A 19,409-nucleotide genomic window follows, 5' to 3' on the forward strand; every position below is an offset into this window, starting at 1 on the left:
TTTACACATGTTAAGTTTGCTGAAAATGAAACGCAGTTGACAGTGAGAGGACATTTCTTTTTTTTGCTGAATTTATATTGTGGCCAATGACCTTGCGCCTTCTTGGATGGGCACTTCTAATGTAACTCTGCATTTTGGAACACCTGCATTTTGGAACTGCCTTACTTACTCAAGAAAGCAAAAAAGAGACCGTTTAAATGCAACTTTATTGACTCAAGGATTATTACTTTTAAATTTTTTTTTACATTGTTTGCAAACTGATATGTGACATGTATTATGCCATAAGAACACGCAAAACAATTATATATGTTACATTTTTTAGCTAAACAATCTTTTAGCTAAACAATGAACCAGTGCAAAACAAACGTAGATCTTTGGTTGCTTCTTTTGTCTATTTATTAGAGGCAAACAGTGCCAACCTGTCATTCAGGGCAGGTGAGGCAGAGCCCCAGCTCTTTTGAGCCCTAACTACCCAGAATGACAGGTCGGCACTGTTTGCCTCTAATAAATAGACAAAAGAAGCACTGGTTCATGAACATTTGGTATCCCACCTGTGCTAGGTTGGTTGTCAGGAACGTTTGACTAGGTTGGCATTAACGGATGCCAAGTGTCATGGACAGATTGTTTTGAAGTTGCACATAAAACAATTGTTTATAATAGGTGTTTTGATTTGCTTTCAGACCGGTCACTCGCACCTTGAAAATACTAAGAAATATAGTGGACTGGAGAGTTTTCTTTGAATGTTATTAGTTTGTGCCTCACGGTGTCGCCATACACCTGACTATAACGGGTACGATGAGCAAAGCCATCCCCACATTTGATTTACTTTAAATGAAATCATCACTCAATGAAGGACTCATCCAGTGATCCTCGTTTAACAAATAATTCTACACTACGTCACCACATCAGATACATGTAATATGTTATATAGATCCATTTCATCGTATGGGACGCAATACAAAAATATAAGTAGTTTTCTTCCCATCATCAATGTGCATCGTCACTACTGTAGTTTGATTAAAATAAGAGCATGCCACATGAGGCATACACTGCACACAGGGTTCAAATTGCTTGGTTACAAGTCCGGTGCTGTTGACGCGCAGTTGCGATGCCAGACCAGCTCTAAATGACCTCATGGAGGAGTAGCCGACTGGTCTAGAGAGGGAGGAGCTCGCGCCCTACCTTTGGTCCATCAAGGGATTCATGTGGAGATAAGCTGCCGGAAAACTTTTTCCTACTGGGATATCCATGACATTTACCAGGTAAATATTGGACTTTTAAGTTCAGTGTTTTCGCCTTTATTCAAATATCAAGTACAGCTTGGACTGTGTTTAGTTGGTTTTGAGGAGAAAGTAGCATAACTAGCTACACGGGGAGCTTTTCCTCGGCTGTCTAACGTTAACGTTACTAGTTTACGTTAGTGAAGGAAGAGCTAGCAAGGAGAATATGTTGGGACATGTCTCCTACTGGAAGCGCTGTGAGTTCACATTGAGGAGAGAAACAGAACGTTAAATAAATGTCTACTATTATACGGGAACAAGTGTGTTTAATATAGTGAGCGATATGGCCTCACTTTAAATACATGATTGTTGAGCAAAGTATGAGGGGGGGTGCTCTTGTGAGGTGCCTATGACAGTTTGAGCTACTCGGCAAGCTGTCAAGTCTTATAGCAAAAATCTTCTTCAGACATTTCTATTGAGTCCAACCATTACTGAAATTTCAAAAACTAGATGTGCAACGTGTCAGGTTTTGTCACTGTTATCAATCAGTCCACTCAGAACTTTGACTACCTAAATCATTTTGGCCTTATTTGATCTTAGGCGCACACTGAAACTGCCGCACATTGGTGTGCTTAGGAAATGTGTAAAATGTCAGCAATGCATCCCTACGAGAAACTAAAAAAGCAGTTGTTGACTTTGCTACTAGAAATAACATGGTAATGGTATAGTAACACCTTAGTTACACACCACGAACACATTTGGACAGACACAAATTAATTTAAGTACAGTATAGGCAAGTAATATTTTTTTCAGGGTAGCTAGAACCCCAAACACTGTAGAATAACGGTTAACCCCCCTTTCAGCTTTATCCTCATTCTTTCTTCCGTTTTACCATACGGTTCTTGTGTTGTTACCCCTCTATAACAAAACAAAGTAGTCCTATGTGGTGTGTTGATGTTTAAACTGTATTCTTAGATGAGATGTGGTGGTTTTGAAATCAAGACATAAGCCATATGCAGTAATCTTGCTCACCCACATGGGTTTGAGTCATGTTGAAGTAAGGTCGGGTCTACACTTGACACTTACATGCTACTTCTGCTATCAGAATACGAAAATTGCATTGAAAAGACGGGTCTAGACACACAAAAGTCACTTTGTGGTCTCTCTCCCTCTCTCTCTCTACCGCACCTGCTGTCTCAACCCCTGAATGCTCAGCTATGAAAAGCCAACTTACATTTACTCCTGAGGTGCTGACCTGTTGCACACTCTCCAACCACTGTGATTATTATTTTACCCTGCTGGTCATTTATAAACGTTTAAACATCTTGAAGAACGATCTTGCCTTAATTAATGGCCATGTACTCGACACAGCCACAGAGGAGGACTGGCCACCCCTCAGAGCCTGGTTCCTCTCTAGGTTTATTCCTGGGTTCCTTCTTTTCTAGGGAGTTTTCCTAGTCACTGTGCTTCTACTTCTGGATTGCTTGATGTTTGGGGTTTTAGGCTGGTTTTCTGTATAAGCACTTTGTGACATCTGTTGATGTAAAAAGGGCTTTATAAATACATTTGATTTGATTTGGTCTGATTGTGTTCAATTATGGCTGACCACTTCAGGTGGTCAGGGATACATTGTGTGTGGATTTATCCTCAGTTTGGGCGCAATCAAGCTACCAAAAGCACATACAGTGGGTCGACGTCATCAGCACTCCTCCCACAAATCTCCAGAAAACTTGTGTTTTGGGGCTGAGGTAACCTTTTCATTATAGCATTGGAATAAATACATTCCTAGAGTGTGAGGAATGTGCTTGCTGGCCTCATAAATGCTAGCAGCTAGCTAATATTTCGAAAATACATTTTCTGTTTGGCTAGAGTAATGCTAACCCATTTGCGGGTTATGCTAACCCGTTTGCGATCCCTTTAGCATTGCTTGCTAGTTTGCTGGCTAGCTACAGAGGTTAGCTGGCTAGTAAGCTACAAAGGTTAGCTACAGTAGTTAGCTACTGCCGTCAGTTGTTGTTGTGTTATTTTCATATTTTGCCTATTCCACCATTTGTAGAATCCATACTGGCATTTGAATATAGTGCGGGAAAAGGGAATCCGGACACACTGTGGACATCATAGACACATGTAGGTGTAGATGCATGATGCGTTCGGAATTCCATGATCAGAACTCTACGATCAGAATACTAAAACTGCATGATCTGTCAAGTCATGGACTCTTATAGTCTCCACCCGGCACAGCCAGAAGAGGACTGGTCACCCCTCAGAGCTTTCTTCCTAGGTTCCTGCCTTTCTAGGAAGTTTTTCCTAGCCACCGTGCTACTACATCTGCATTGCTTGCTGTTTGAGGTTTTAGGCTGGGTTTCTGTATAAGTACTTAGTGACATGTGCTGATGTAAAAGGGGCTATGGGGCTTTATACATACATTTGATTTGCTTTAGACACGGCCTAACTTTGTTTGTGCTTACACAAGACACTTACTTGCTTTTTGCCTCAGATGCTTTAACACCCCCTAGTGTCGATGTCCGCGCCTCTGTGATTAGCATTAAAAAAAATCCCCATCAAAATCTGTCAGTTTAAGCTAGAGGTCGACCGATTATGATTTTTCAACGCCGATACAGATAACGATTATTGGAGGACCAAAAAAGCCGATACATTTAAAAAAAAATCGGCCGATTAGTCGGTATTTGTAATAATGACAATTACAACAATACTGAATGAACACTTATTTTAACTTAATATAATATATCAATGAAATCAATTTAGCCTCAAGTAAATAATGAAACATGTTCAATTTGGTTTAAATAATGCAAAAACATATTGTTGGAGAAGAAAGTAAAAGTGCAATATGTGCTATGTAAGAAAGCTAACATTTCAGTTCCTTGCTCAGAACATGAGAACATATGAAAGCTGGTGGTTCCTTTTAACATGAATCTTCAATATTCCCAGGTAAGAAGTTTTAGGTTGTAGTTATTATAGGAATTATGGGACTATTTCCCTCTATACCATTTGTATTTCATTAACCTTTGACTATTGGATGTTCTTACAGGCACTTTAGTATTGCCAGTGTAACAGTATAGCTTCCATCCCTCTCCTCGCTCCTCCCTAGGCTCGAAACAGCAACACAACGACAATTAGCGCGCGCTAACTAGCTAGCCATTTCACTTCGGTTACACAAGCCTCATCTCGGGAGTTGATAAGCTTGAAGTCATAAACAGCGCAATGCTTGACGCACAACGAAGAGCTGCTGTCAAAACGCACGAAAGTGCTGTCAGATTATATGCAACGCAGGACACACAAGATAATATCTAGTAATATCATTAACCATGTGTAGTTAACTAGTGATTATGATTGATTGTTTTTTATAAGATAAGTTTAATGCTAGCTAGCAACTTATCTTGGCTTACTGCATTCGCGTAACAGGCAGTCTCCTTGTGGAGTGCAACGAGAGAGAGGCAGGTTGTTATTGCGTTGGACTCGTTAACTGTAAGGTTGCAAGATTTGATCCCCCGAGCTGACAAGGGGAAAACCTGTCGTTCTGCCCCTGAACAAGGCAGTTAACCCACCGTTCCTAGGCCGTCATTGAAAATAAGAATGTGTTAACTGACTTGTATGGCATTTAGCAGATGCTTCTCCAAAGTGACTTAGTCAAGCATAGAAATGTATACACCAGAATTGTTTTGTGTGGCAAAGACTGTAAAGTGTGTGGAGTTTGCAGAGCTCTCTGTGTCAGTTGGTTTTGTAAAATGAAATGTTATTGGAAAGATTTTGCTCTAATCTGGTTGTGGGCTAATGTCTATTGGGTTGACACCAATAACAAATGTGGCTGAAGGAGGTCAGTCCACCCTCCAGAGGCAAGAAGTTGGGTGGGATGGAGTGTTTGTTTGAACCAGCAAATTGATGATTTGTATTCACACTCCCAGTTTGAATCATAGATCATTATGGGAACATTTTTATTGTGTCATGGTTGTTTCAGTGGTTTGAGGGGCCTGTTGTGAAATGATCCTTTATTAACAGTGGCTTTTGCCCCTCTGTGTCATGCCAACCCCATTTTTTATATTTTTTATTTCACCTTTATTTAACCAGGTAGGCTAGTTGAGAACAAGTTCTCATTTGCAACTGCGACCTGGCCAAGATAAAGCATAGCAGTGTGAACAGACAACACAGAGTTACACATGGAGTAAACAATTAACAAGTCAATAACACAGTAGAAAAAAAGGGGAGTCTATATACATTGTGTGCAAAAGGCATGAGGAGGTAGGCGAATAATTACAATTTTGCAGATTAATAACACTGGAGTGATAAATGATCAGATGGTCATGTACAGGTAGAGATATTGGTGTGCAAAAGAGCAGAAAAGTAAATAAATAAAAACAGTATGGGGATGAGGTAGGTAAAAATGGGTGGGCTATTTACCGATAGACTATGTACAGCTGCAGCGATCGGTTAACTGCTCAGACAGCAGATGTTTGAAGTTGGTGAGGGAGATAAAAGTCTCCAACTTCAGCGATTTTTGCAATTCGTTCCAGTCACAGGCAGCAGAGAACTGGAATGAAAGGCGGCCAAATGAGGTGTTGGCTTTAGGGATGATCAGTGAGATACACCTGCTGGAGCGCGTGCTACGGATGGGTGTTGCCATCGTGACCAGTGAACTGAGATAAGGCGGAGCTTTACCTAGCATGGACTTGTAGATGACCTGGAGCCAGTGGGTCTGGCGACGAATATGTAGCGAGGGCCAGCCGACTAGAGCATACAAGTCGCAGTGGTGGGTGGTATAAGGTGCTTTAGTGACAAAACGGATGGCACTGTGATAAACTGCATCCAGTTTGCTGAGTAGAGTGTTGGAAGCAATTTTGTAGATGACATCGCCGAAGTCGAGGATCGGTAGGATAGTCAGTTTTACTATGGTAAGTTTGGCGGCGTGAGTGAAGGAGGCTTTGTTGCGGAATAGAAAGCCAATTCCTGATTTGATTTTCGATTGGAGATGTTTGATATGAGTCTGGAAGGAGAGTTTACAGTCTAGCCAGACACCTAGGTACTTATAGATGTCCACATATTCAAGGTCGGAACCATCCAGGGTGGTGATGCTGGTCAGGCATGCGGGTGCAGGCAGAGAACGGTTGAAAAGCATGCATTTGGTTTTACTAGCGTTTAAGAGCAGTTGGAGGCCACGGAAGGAGTGTTGTATGGCATTGAAGCTCGTTTGGAGGTTAGATAGCACAGTGTCCAAGGACGGGCCGGAAGTATATAGAATGGTGTCGTCTGCGTAGAGGTGGATCGGGGAATCGCCCGCAGCAAGAGCAACATCATTGATATATACAGAGAAAAGAGTCGGCCCGAGGATTGAACCCTGTGGCACCCCCACAGAGACTGCCAGAGGACCGGACAGCATGCCCTCCGATTTGACACACTGAACTCTGTCTGCAAAGTAATTGGTGAACCAGGCAAGGCAGTCATCCGAAAAACCGAGGCTACTGAGTCTGCCGATAAGAATACGGTGTTGACAGAGTCAAACGCCTTGGCAAGGTCGATGAAGACGGCTGCACAGTACTGTCTTTTATCGATGGCGGTTATGATATCGTTTAGTACCTTGAGCGTGGCTGAGGTGCACCCGTGACCGGCTCGGAAACCCGATTGCACAGCGGAGAAGATACGGTGGGATTCGAGATGGTCAGTGACCTGTTTGTTGACTTGGCTTTCGAAAACCTTAGATAGGCAGGGCAGGATGGATATAGGTCTGTAACAGTTTGGGTCCAGGGTGTCTCCCCCTTTGAAGAGGGGGATGACTGCGGCAGCTGTCCAATCCTTGGGGATCTCAGACGATATGAAAGAGAGGTTGAACAGGCTGGTAATAGGGGTTGCGACAATGGCGGCGGATAGTTTCAGAAATAGAGGGTCCAGATTGTCAAGCCCAGCTGATTTGTACGGGTCCAGGTTTTGCAGCTCTTTCAGAACATCTGCTATCTGGATTTGGGTAAAGGAGAACCTGGAGAGGCTTGGGCAAGTAGCTGCGGGGGGTGCGGAGCTGTTGGCTGAGGTTGGAGTAGCCAGGCGGAAGGCATGGCCAGCTGTTGAGAAATGCTTGTTGAAGTTTTCGATAATCATGGATTTATCGGTGGTGACCGTGTTACCTAGCCTCAGTGCAGTGGGCAGCTGGGAGGAGGTGCTCTTGTTCTCCATAGACTTCACAGTGTCCCAGAACTTTTTGGAGTTGGAGCTACAGGATGCAAACTTCTGCCTGAAGAAGCTGGCCTTAGCTTTCCTGACTGACTGCGTGTATTGGTTCCTGACTTCCCTGAACAGTTGCATATCGCGGGGACTATTCGATGCTATTGCAGTCCGCCACAGGATATTTTTGTGCTGGTCGAGGGCAGTCAGGTCTGGAGTGAACCAAGGGCTGTATCTGTTCTTAGTTCTGCATTTTTTGAACGGAGCATGCTTATCTAAAATGGTGAGGAAGTTACTTTTAAAGAATGACCAGGCATCCTCAACTGACGGGATGAGGTCAATGTCCTTCCAGGATACCCGGGCCAGGTCGATTAGAAAGGCCTGCTCACAGAAGTGTTTTAGGGAGCGTTTGACAGTGATGAGGGGTGGTCGTTTGACAGTGGCTCCGTAGCGGATACAGGCAATGAGGCAGTGATCGCTGAGATCCTGGTTGAAGACAGCAGAGGTGTATTTGGAGGGCCAGTTGGTCAGGATGACGTCTATGAGGGTGCCCTTGTTTACAGATTTAAGGTTGTACCTGGTGGGTTCCTTGATGATTTGTGTGAGATTGAGGGCATCTAGCTTAGATTGTAGGACTGCCGAGGTGTTAAGCATATCCCAGTTTAGGTCACCTAACAGAACAAACTCGGAAGCTAGATGGGGGGCGATCAATTCACAAATGGTGTCCAGGGCACAGCTGGGCGCTGAGGGGGGTCGGTAGCAGGCGGCAACAGTGAGAGACTTATTTCTGGAGAGAGTAATTTTCAAAATTAGTAGTTCGAACTGTTTGGGTATGGACCTGGAAAGTATGACATTACTTTGCAGGCTCTCTCTGCAGTAAACTGCAACTCCTCCCCCTTTGGCAGTTCTATCTTGACGGAAGATGTTATAGTTGGGTATAGAAATCTCAGAATTTTTGGTGGCCTTCCTGAGCCAGGATTCAGACACGGCAAGGACATCAGGGTTAGCAGAGTGTGCTAAAGCAGTGAGTAAAACAAACTTAGGGAGGAGGCTTCTGATGTTGACATGCATGAAACCAAGGCTTTTTCGAACACAGAAGTCAACAAATGAGGGTGCCTGGGGACATGCAGGGCCTGGGTTTACCTCCACATCACCCGCGGAACAGAGGAGGAGTAGAATTAGGGTGCGGCTAAAGGCTATCAAAACTGGTCGCCTAGAGCATTGGGAACAGAGAATAAAAGGAGCAGATTTCTGGGCATGGTAGAATATATTCAGGGCATAATGCGCAGACAGGGGTATGGTGGGGTGCGGGTACAGCGGAGGTAAGCCCAGGCACTGGGTGATGATGAGAGAGGTTGTATCTCTGGACATGCTGGTTGTAATGGGTGAGGTCACCGCATGTGTGGGAGGTGGGACAAAGGAGGTATCAGGGGTATGAAGAGTGAAACTAGGGGCTCCATTGTAAACTAAAACAATGATAACTAACCTGAACAACAGTATACAAGGCATATTGACATTTGAGAGAGACATACAGCGAGGCATACAGTAATCACAGGTGTTGAATTGGGAGAGCTAGCTAAAACAGTAGCTAAAACAGTAGGTGAGACAACAACAGCTAATCAGCTAGCACAACAACAGCAGGTAAAATGGCGATGACTAGGCAGGGAGGGGTCGGATTAACTACACACAGAGCCTGAGTGCAGCTGGGGCCGACAGATAAAACATAAACAAGCAGAATGGAGTACCGTGATTAATGGACAGTCCAGCATGCATCAGCTATGTAGCCAAGTGATCAGTGTCCAGGGGGCAGCGGTGGATGGGGCAGGGAAGCTGGACTGGCGAGTATTATCCAGGTAAGGTAAAAGCCGCTAGCAGTGGCTAACAATGACTAAATAGCTTGTAGCTAGTTAGCTGGTTAGCTTCTTGAGGTTCTTGAGTGTGTTCTAAAACTTAAAAATAATAGCGATTCCGTATCACATTGGGTGAGGCAGGTTACCGGAAGGTATAAACAAATTAAAAATCGAAAAGAGATTGAAAGTAAATATGGGTCCAGTGAGTGTTTGGGACGCGGCAATTCAGACAGTTAGCAGGCCTGTGCTAACAAGCTAACAGTTAGTAGGCCGGGGCTAAACAAGGTAGCAGTTAGCGGACCGGGGCTAAACAAGCTAGCAGTTAGCAGGCCGAATTAGCAAGCAAGGAGATAGCAAGGGCTAGAAAGTTAGCCTTTGGGGGGCGTCGCGATGGGGTGAGTCTGTTTATGCCTCTTCATGCGGTGACATCGATAGACCGGTCGTGGGTCCGGATATTGTAGCCCAGGAGTATGCTTCGGTGGTAGCTCTGGCCGGGCTAGCTTCAAGCTAAGTGGGTGGAAACGCTAGCCAGGAGTAATCATCCGGGGTTGCGGTTAGCTAGTTAGCTAGTTGTGAAGATCCAGCTGAAATGTTCCGTTTACGGTGGGAATCCGGGGATAAAAAAGAATATATATATATATAGGTCCGTTATGCTCTGGTTAGAGTCGCGTTGTTCGAGCTGGCGAGAGCTTTCCGAGCTAAAGGTTAGCTGATGACCGGTTAGCTGAAGACCGCTAGCAATGGTTTGTTGACTGATACCTGGTAGTTAGCTGGCTAGCTTCAGTTGAGGGGATCCGAAGTAAATATAAGTACTTTAGAGAAAAATAGCTACATTGGGTGAGGCGGGTTGCAGGAGAGTATTTAGAAGTTGAGGTTTAGCAAAATGTTTTAAAAGATATGCAAAGAAAAATATGTTAAAAAAAACGATATATACGATATATACAAGGGACACGACACGACAAGACGTCCGACTGCTACGCCATGCACTGAGGCCGCTCGTTGCAAGCCCTCTGATGTAATTACTGTAAACATCATTGTAGTATTTGAAGAGTACCCATAGCCATATAAATCCAGAAGAAGGTATCTGTGTAGATTGTCATAATAAGAGGTTGTTTTATTATTAATGTGATATAACCAGACGCTATTATTTGTCTGTGGTCATAGGATCCCTCACAGTTAATAATAGGATGATACTGATATGCCATAATTTTATCATTGGTTCTTAGTGCTATGATCTGCTCAGTACAGCTGCCAATGGCTAGCCTATTTTAAAAATAGTACACAGGCTATTACATTCACCAGTTTCTAGCCTATAGGGTACGGGGCATTGTGTAATTGCATTAGGTACAATTTCTCAAGGGTTCAAAGCAGTTTGTATCTAAACGCTCGCCTTAACTCTTTTAACCCCACCATTTAATTGCACTGCTTCCCTCTAGGCATCAATTAAAATGTAGCAGAATGACAGATGCATATTGAGTTGCCTTTGTGTATTGGTGGAGGATTTGGTTTCTGAACATGAGAGCAGCTCCGGTAGAGAGAACAGAGAGAATGTGGTGAGCAAACAAAGCTACTGTATGACACTGTGAAATTTCAGAGTGACCTCATTAGCTTACTGAGAACGTACAGTTTAGAAACCACACTTATTTTGGTCTGCCAAATGTTTTATGATTGCACGCTTTAATCAACACATTCGACTCAATGAGACATTTCATTAAACTGACATGGGAATAATACATTTATGAAAGGACTCCCATAAAAACCCTCAGTGAGCTACAGTACTGAATGAGATCCCAAGCCTGTGTGTGAGCACAACCAAAGGTTTTTAATAGTACCTCCTGATGAAACAGCTGTTATTAACATTTTTGTTAAGCATTTAGAAATCCCCAGAGAGAAATGGAGGGGTAGATAGCTGTGTTGTTATGACTGTGGAGTATAAGAGGGGCTGGGTCTCCGCCCAGGCTGTGACCAATTGTATTCAAGCCCCTTCCCCTTTTCCACATTTTGTTACATTAAAGCCTATTTTAAAATGTATTAAATTATTTCCCCCCTCATCAATCTACACACAATATCCCATCATGACAAAACGAAACCATGTTTTTAGAAATTTTAGCAAAAACATAAATAACTTATTTACATTAGTATTCAGAGACTCGAAATTGAGCTCAGGTGCATCCTGTTTCCATTGATCATCCTTGAGATGTTTCTATAACTTGATTGGAGTCCAGCTGTGGTAAATTCAATTGATTAGACATGATTTGGAAATGCACACACACCTGTCTATATAAGGTCCTACAGTTGACAGTGCATGGCAGAGCAAAAACCAAGCCATGAGTTTGAAGGAATTGTCCGTAGAGCTCCCAGACAGGATTGTGTCAAGGCACAGATCTGGGGAAGGGTACCAAAACATTTTTGCAGCATTGAAGGTCCCCAAGAACACAGTGTTCTCCATCATTCTTAAGTGGAAGATGTTAAGAACCACCAAGACTCTCCCTAGAGCTGGCAGCCCGGCCAAACTGAGCAATCGCGGGAGAAGGGCCTTGGTCAGGGAGGTGACCAAGAACCCGATGGTCACTGACAGAGCTCCAGAGTTCCTCTGTGGAGATGAACCATCTCTGCAGCACTCCACCAATCAGGCCTTTATAGTAGAGTGGCAAGACGGAAGCCACTACGTCTGGAGGAAACCTGCCACCATCCCTACAGTGAAGCATGGTGGTGTGAGCATCATGCTGTGGGGATGTTTTTCAGCGGCAGGGACTGGGAGACTAGTCAGGATCGAGGGAAAGATGAACGGAGTAAAGTACAGAGAGATCCTTGATGAAAACCTGCTCCAGAGCACTTAGGACCTCAGACTGGGGCGAAGGTTCACCTTCTAACAGGACAACGACCCTAAGCACACAGCCAACACAATGCAGAAGTGGTTTCGGGACAAGTCTCTGAATGTCCTTGAGTGGCCCAGCCAGAGCCCGGACTTGAAGCCGATCGAACATCTGTGGAGAGACCTGAAAATATCTTTGCAACCAACCTGACAGAACTTGAGAGGATCTGCAGAGGAGAATGGGTGAAACTCCCCAAATACAGGTGTGCCAAGCTTGTAGCGTCATACCCAAGAAGACTCAAAGCTGTAATTGTTGACAAAGGTCCTTCAACAAAGTAGTGAGTAAAGGGTATTTTTTTAAATACATTTGCCAACATTTCTAAGAACCTGTTTTTGCCTTGTCATTGTGAGGTATTGTGTGTAGATTGATGAGTGGAAAAAAATAGGAAAAAGTCAAGGGGTCTGAATACTTTTCGAATGCACTATATGTAAGCCCTGAATTGCTAATGCTATGTATAGGCCAATCAAATCAAATGTATTTATAAAGCTCTTTCTACATCAGCCGATGTCACAAAGTGCTGTACAGAAGCCCAGCATAAAACGCCAAACATCAAGCTATGCAGATGTAGAAGCATGGCGGCTAGGAAACTCCCTAGAAAGGCCAGAACCTCGGAAGAAACCTAGAGCGGAACCAGGCTCCGAGGGGTGGCCAGTCCTCTTCAGGCTGTGCCGGGTGGAGATTATAACAGTACATGGCCAAGATGTTCAAACGTTCATAGATGACCAGCAGGGTCAGATAATAATAATCACAGTGTTTGTAGAGGGTGCAACAGGTCAGCACCTCAGGAGTAAATGTCAGTTGGCTTTTCATAGCCGATCATTCAGAGTTAGAGACAGCAGGTGCGGTTGAGAGAGAGAGTCCAAATCAGCAGGTCTGGGACAAGGTAGCATGTCCAGTGAACAGGTCAGGGTTCCATAGCTGCAGGTAGAACAATTGAAACTGGAGCAGCAGCATGACCAGGTGGACTGGGGACAGCAAGGAGTCATCAGGTCGGGTAGTCCTGAGGCATGGTCCTAGGGCTCAGGTCCTGAGAGAGAGAAAGATAGAAAAAGAGAGAGAGAGAATTAGAGGGTGCACACTTAAATTCACACAGGACACCGGATGAGACAGGAGAAAAACTCCAGACTGACCCTAGCTCCCCGACACAAACTATTGCAGCATAAATACTGGAGGCTGACAGGAGGGGTCGGGAGACACTGTGGCCCTGTCCGACGATTCCCCCGGACAGGGCCAAACAGGCAGGATATAACCCCACCCACTTTGCCAATGAAAGGCTTTGAAGCCACCGGTCGGCCACATTGGCACTCCCCAGAAGAAGCAGTCCTCTATAGGAATTATTAGAATTCTACAGTATTTCAATTAAGTGTTAAGGACAAAATTATAGCTATTTAAGTATTTTTTATTGTTGTGGGGACACTAACATTAGAACTTAAAAATATATACTTTAATGTTATATATATATATATATATATATGTTGTTTAGCTCACATAATATAATTTAATAGTATTCATTAAGGTGTCCGTAATAGCATAAATATGTCAAAAAGAAATGTAGACATTAATAAATGCATTTCTGTAGCTTCCAAAATATTTTTTACAATGATGGGGAAGTGCCAAGATGGAGGTGCGGTGGCTACAGAACCGCATCTCCCTTTTAGTCATCTAGTGTATATATAAATAATTGGCTGTGACTCTCAGGCCAACTGTTTCTTGAGAGAGGGTCACTCACAGTTAAAACAGTTTCAAGGTGATCATGATTGTGGTGTTTATTAATGCAGTGCACTCTTGTGATATTCAAACATGTTTCCCTATAGCCTCTCACAACAGTTAGGCTACCTCCACAATCTGCCATGAGAGAGTGCTGTGTTGTGGTCTTTTTCTTAGCGGTATATAGTCTATATTACTGTTTGTTCAATTTGAGGTAGTCTAATAATAAACCACGAAGCCTTATCTGCAAACTGTCTGGGCTCAGGCTGAACACCTGTGGAATTTTTATCAGCCAAAACCCAGGAGTGATTTATTAGACGTACACATTTGCTTTAAACAAAGGAAACAGCTCTGAGTCCCTGTGATGCCAATTCTGTTAAATGTCTTACTGGCCTAGGAATCCCTACGAGAGAAACTCATGAAGTAAAATGGATGAAGATGCTATGTGTTAAGAGAAAGCCTGTAGACTTTAAACCTGGCAAGTTAATGTTTGACTCTAATCAAATAGCCTAGCAGGAAACCCCAAACTCCCTGCCAAATATCTGGCTATGGTCTGGATATGCTAAGTCTGACTCAGAGTTGTCCGTAAGCAGGGAAGGAACAAGATTCTGAAGAATAGTTGGTGCTGTCCAGTTTTTTATAATCTCATAGACCAACGGTCACCAACCGTTGTCGATCTCCAAGGCATTTCTTTTTTTTTGCAAACATTTCTATAAAGAACCCAACAATAAAGCCTTGTGTTCCAATTGTTTTGCTGCCCTGCACGCCGGGCAGGCAAACTGTTGCCGTTTCATGTGTCTGAAGGTACAAACTCTGCCTTCCTGGTGGGCCTGGAGAGGAAAACATGTGCACTATGCTACCACTGGCCAATCAGATTGCGCAGATGACCGAGTCTGCAGTAACATAGCAGGCATAAAAGAAAGCTACGACAAAATTGATAATGTGAGATTGCAAAACGTTTAAAACACAGACTAGAGAGAGACTGTCAACGAATACAGCAAAGAGCTGCTGTTTTTATGACTGAGTTCATGTTTACGTTCTTACTCAGCACTGTCAACTCTTTGTATTCAACACTTTTATAAGCCATAAAATGCACGTTCTTCCTATTTCCACTCAGCGCTACAACAAGCAGTGCAGCTGTAATGAATAAGTAGGAAAGTGTATCTATAGGCTTGCGTTGTTGTTATTATTAGCGGCGTTGGTCTTTTTTAATTTCAAGGAATATTTCACTTTCTCTGTTCGTATGCATAACAACATGAGTTTGTGAATGAGGCAGAAATAATGAGGTGCGACTCGAGTTTTGCCATCAGCTGAGAGATGGTGTCCCTTTTTGGTCAGTGTCAGTGGAGGATAGGGAGAGCGGAGGGATGTTGAGTGACGGGACCCTCACTCCTGCTCTCTCCCTCTGCTGAGACTGACCATCAGATGCAGGCATCATCAGATGCAGGCACCATCAGCCCAGTAAAATAAAAAGCTAATTATTTAAATGTATGCTCACTCAGCTGTGCCTCCCAAGTAATACAACAATGGGTCTATTACTGGTGTGATCATATAGCCTACCTCAAATTTTGAAATATAATTTAAAAAAATGTCCCGAACAACAATGCATTAGCAGGTAAATTCAAGCAAAGACAGTATGCGGTGATAATGTATTGGGCCTATAGCTTACTGCACAAACCTCATTGCTACAGTACTGTTTTTGCATAGGCTTACTTTTTTTTATTTTTAAATCAGAGTGGTGGATCTAGGCATGCATTTTGACTCAGAAAGTGATCTTGACTCAGAAAAGGTTGGTGAACACTGTCACAGACAAACAAGAGTGTTTTTTTCCTGTTTAGGAGTGTTCCTAGTCAGGTGAGGAGGAGGATTTATGGAGTCTCCCTGATGTTCATTAAAAGAAACCAGATAAAGATTGTAAATAGATGTGGGCAGGCTGAGGCTGGCAAATGGTATCCTAACTCATAGCTAGCTATCATTAGAGGTCGACCGATTAATCGGAATGGCCGATGAATTAGGGCCGATTTCAAGTTTTCATAACAATCGGAAATCTGTATTTTTGGGTATTTTATTTTTTATATATCTTTATTTAACTAGGCAAGTCAGTTAAGAACACATTCTTATTTTCAATGACGGCCTAGGAACGGTGGGTTAACTGCCTTGTTCAAGGGCAGAACGACAGATTTTCACATTGTCAGCTTGGGGGATCCAATCTGGCAAACTTAGAGTTAACTTGTCCAACGCAATAACGACCTGCCTCTCTCTCGTTGCACTCCTCAAGGAGACTGCCTGTTACGCGAAGGCAGTAAGCCAAGGTAAGTTGCTAGCTAGCATTAAACCTATCTTATAAAAAACAATCAATCATAATCACTAGTTAACTACACATGGTTGATGATATTACTAGATGTTATCTAGCGTGTCCTGCGTTGCATATAATCTGACTGAGCATACAAGTATCTGACTGAGCGGTGGTAGGCAGAAGCAGGTGCGTAAACATTCATTCAAACAGCACTTTCGTGCGTTTTGCCAGCAGCTCTTCGTTTTGCATCAAGCATTGCGCTGTTTATGACTTCAAGCCTATCAACTCCCGAGATGAGGCTGGTGTAACCGAAGTGAAATGGCTAGCTAGTTAGCGCGCGCTAACTAGAGGGACGGAAGCTATACTGTTTCACTGGCAATACTAAAGTGCCTATAAGAACATCCAATAGTCAAAGGTTAATGAAATACAAGTGGTATAGAGGGAAATAGTCTTATAATTCCTATAATAACTACAACCTAAAACTTCTTACCTGGGAATATTGAAGACTCATGTTAAAAGGAACAACCAGCTTTCATATGTTCTCATGTTCTGAGCAAGGAACTGAAACGTTAGCTTTCTTACATAGCACATATTGCACTTTTACTTTCTTCTCCAACACTTTGTTTTTGCATTATTTAAACCAAATTGAACATGTTTTATTATTTATTTGAGGCTAAATAGATTTTATTGATGTATTATATTAAGTTAAAATAAGTGTTCATTCAGTATTGTTGTAATTGTCATCATTACATATAAAACAAATTGTCAGATTGAATCGGTATCGGCCTTTTTGGTCCTCCAATAATCGGTATCGGTATCGGCGTTGACAAATCATAATCGGTCGACCGCTAGCTATCATCCTCTCAATCATGTCAGTTTACAGGATCAAGATATGGGAACTAGGCATTTGTGAGCTCACTGCTGATATTTGAGGGAGATATTTTTTTGAAACACTTTGGCTTCTCATGAAGAGAGATGATAATATCTGATGTGAAATGTGTTTTCCTATGGAGGCCATCATGTTATGTGTATAGGGCAGTGGTTTTCAACGGGTCTGCTGCGGCACACTGGTGTGCCTTGAGGAACTCTCAGGTGTGCTGCAAAATATTTCCAAATCTAGATTATTTATTTGAACACTAATTTATAAATGTGACCAGTGGAATGCACATTCAATTTTGACTTGGGGCACCAGATAATATATTGAATAGCACATGGTTACATCTGTATCGTTGTCCAGATGCTGTTGTTACATTTGTCATTTGAGGGGCAGGCATCAGGAGCAAAATCATTTGTATCATTTTACTTTGCCTTTGAGAACCATTAGCAACAGGGGCAATTTCACAATAACAGAGTGATGCTGAGACTCACTTTTTTCACTTTAAAATGTATGCCACGCAAAAACCACAGAACATTTTACTAAAACACATTTACTTGAGGAACAGTGCAGATGCAAAGTTTAGTAACAGAATGACAGTAAAATCTCCCTCTATTTTGGTTATTGAACTACTTACTGTAAGTGAAATGAATCAACACCCGGTAACAGAATAACGGTAACATAATGACATGGGCTCTTGATTGTTATCAGTAAAAACACTAACTAATTGGTAGGTCTAGGCCTACCTTTTAGTTATTTATGTAAACTTTCATAACCCTCCCTCCTCATGAGGGAGAGAAATGAGAAAATATCTTAGAGGTTGACCGATTGATCTACATTTAATTAGGGCCCATGTCAAGTTTTCATAACAATCGGTAATCACATTTTTGGACGCCGATTATGGCCGATTATATTGCATTCCACGATGAAACTGCGTGGCAGGCTGACCACCTGTTACGCGAGTGCAGCAAGGAGTCAAGGTAAGTTGCTAGCTAGCATTAAACTTATCTGATAAAAAAACAATCAATCTTCACATAATCACTAGTTAACTACACATGGTTGATGATATTACTAGGTTAACTAGCTTGTCCTGCGTTGCATATAATCAATGCGGTGCCTGTTAATTTATCATCGAATCACAGCCTACTTCGCCAAACGGGGGAGGATTTAACAAAACGCATTCACGAAAAAAGCACAATCGTTGCACGGATGTACCTAACCATGAATATCAATTCTTAAAATCAATACACAGAAGTATATATTTTTAAACCTGCATATTTCGTGAAAAGAAATTCATGTTAGCAGGCAATATTAACTAGGGAAATTGTGTCACGTCCCTTGCGTTCATTGCAGGCAGTATCAGGGTATATGCAACAGTTTGGGCCGCTTGGCTCGTTGCAAACTAATTTGCCAGAATTTTACATAATTATGACATAACATTGAAGGTTGTGCAATGTAACAGCGATATTTAGACTTAGGGATGCCACCCGTTCGATACAATATGGAACGGTTCCGTATTTCACTGAAAGAATAATGCAAATAAATTCATAAAAAATCCTACAATGTGATTTTCTGGATTTTTTTTCTCATTTTGTCTGTCATAGTTGAAGTGTACCTATGATGAAAATTACAGGCCTCATCTGTTTAAGTGGGAGAACTCGCACAATTGGTGGCTGACTAAATACTTTTTTGCCCCTCTGTATGTTGGCAGGGGCCTTTACTTCAATATTATTGTCTTTTGATGTATTTCTAATACCTTTTTAATACTTTTTCTAGTAGATTTTTTTCAAGAACCGATTTTTATTGACTAGAAATCAAAACCGATGCTTATTGACATTTTTAGGATTGAAAATAGTTGAAAAACATATCTATGCCTTAATTTCCCAAAGGTATACTCTTAGCTTTTATTTGGCACCAAATTTGATATGATCCTATAAACTTCACATGTTGGTGCTCATGGTTCCTTTCATATGGAAATTACCACAGGCAAGTCTGATTAGGCTTAAGCCTCATTAACATTACATCTGAGCAGTCCATTGCGTTGCATCTGATGTCATTAATTTCAATGGGGACCGACCTCTTGTGGCTGAAGGCTCCGTTGCGAAACGGGTGCTCCATACTTAATAATTTTCCAAACTTTGCTTTGTCTTCGGTGCAGCCAGAGTCCATCAGTAATATCTATAGGCGGACTGCAGTAACTGCACGCCATGGCCACTGCCATTGAAGGTAGTTGTAACAGAACAACGGCAATTTGCATTACGTCACTACAAGTGTTACGTCCCTACATGCACACTAGCTAGCTAGGACACACTAGGTCAGGGTAAAAAAAAGTTTAATAAATATTGGGCCAAACAGTAAAAACATGTATTTAATTTTTTAATAAGATCATCTTTGAGAATGAACTATCACCAAAACAAA

The 19,409-nt window shown here is 42.4% G+C and overlaps 1 protein-coding gene across 5 annotated transcripts in view; it reads left to right on the forward strand.

Annotated features, from left to right (window-relative positions):
* Nucleotides 1-1,103: 1,103 nt before the first annotated feature.
* The window catches only part of LOC112225182 (protein TANC1), a 183,587-nt gene continuing 165,281 nt past the window's right edge, over nt 1,104-19,409 (forward strand). For 3 of the 5 annotated variants that reach the window (XM_024388874.2, XM_024388875.2, XM_042306990.1), the window contains exon 1: nt 1,109-1,262. The gene's annotated coding sequence lies outside the window, so the exon portion shown is untranslated. Of the gene's footprint in view, nt 1,263-19,409 lie in introns of all 5 variants that reach the window. The other 2 variants (XM_024388878.2, XM_024388877.2) reach the window with 2 other exon arrangements.

The sequence above is a fragment of the Oncorhynchus tshawytscha genome, linkage group LG26 (genome assembly GCF_018296145.1).
Source record: "Oncorhynchus tshawytscha isolate Ot180627B linkage group LG26, Otsh_v2.0, whole genome shotgun sequence".
Lineage (NCBI taxonomy): Eukaryota > Metazoa > Chordata > Actinopteri > Salmoniformes > Salmonidae > Oncorhynchus > Oncorhynchus tshawytscha.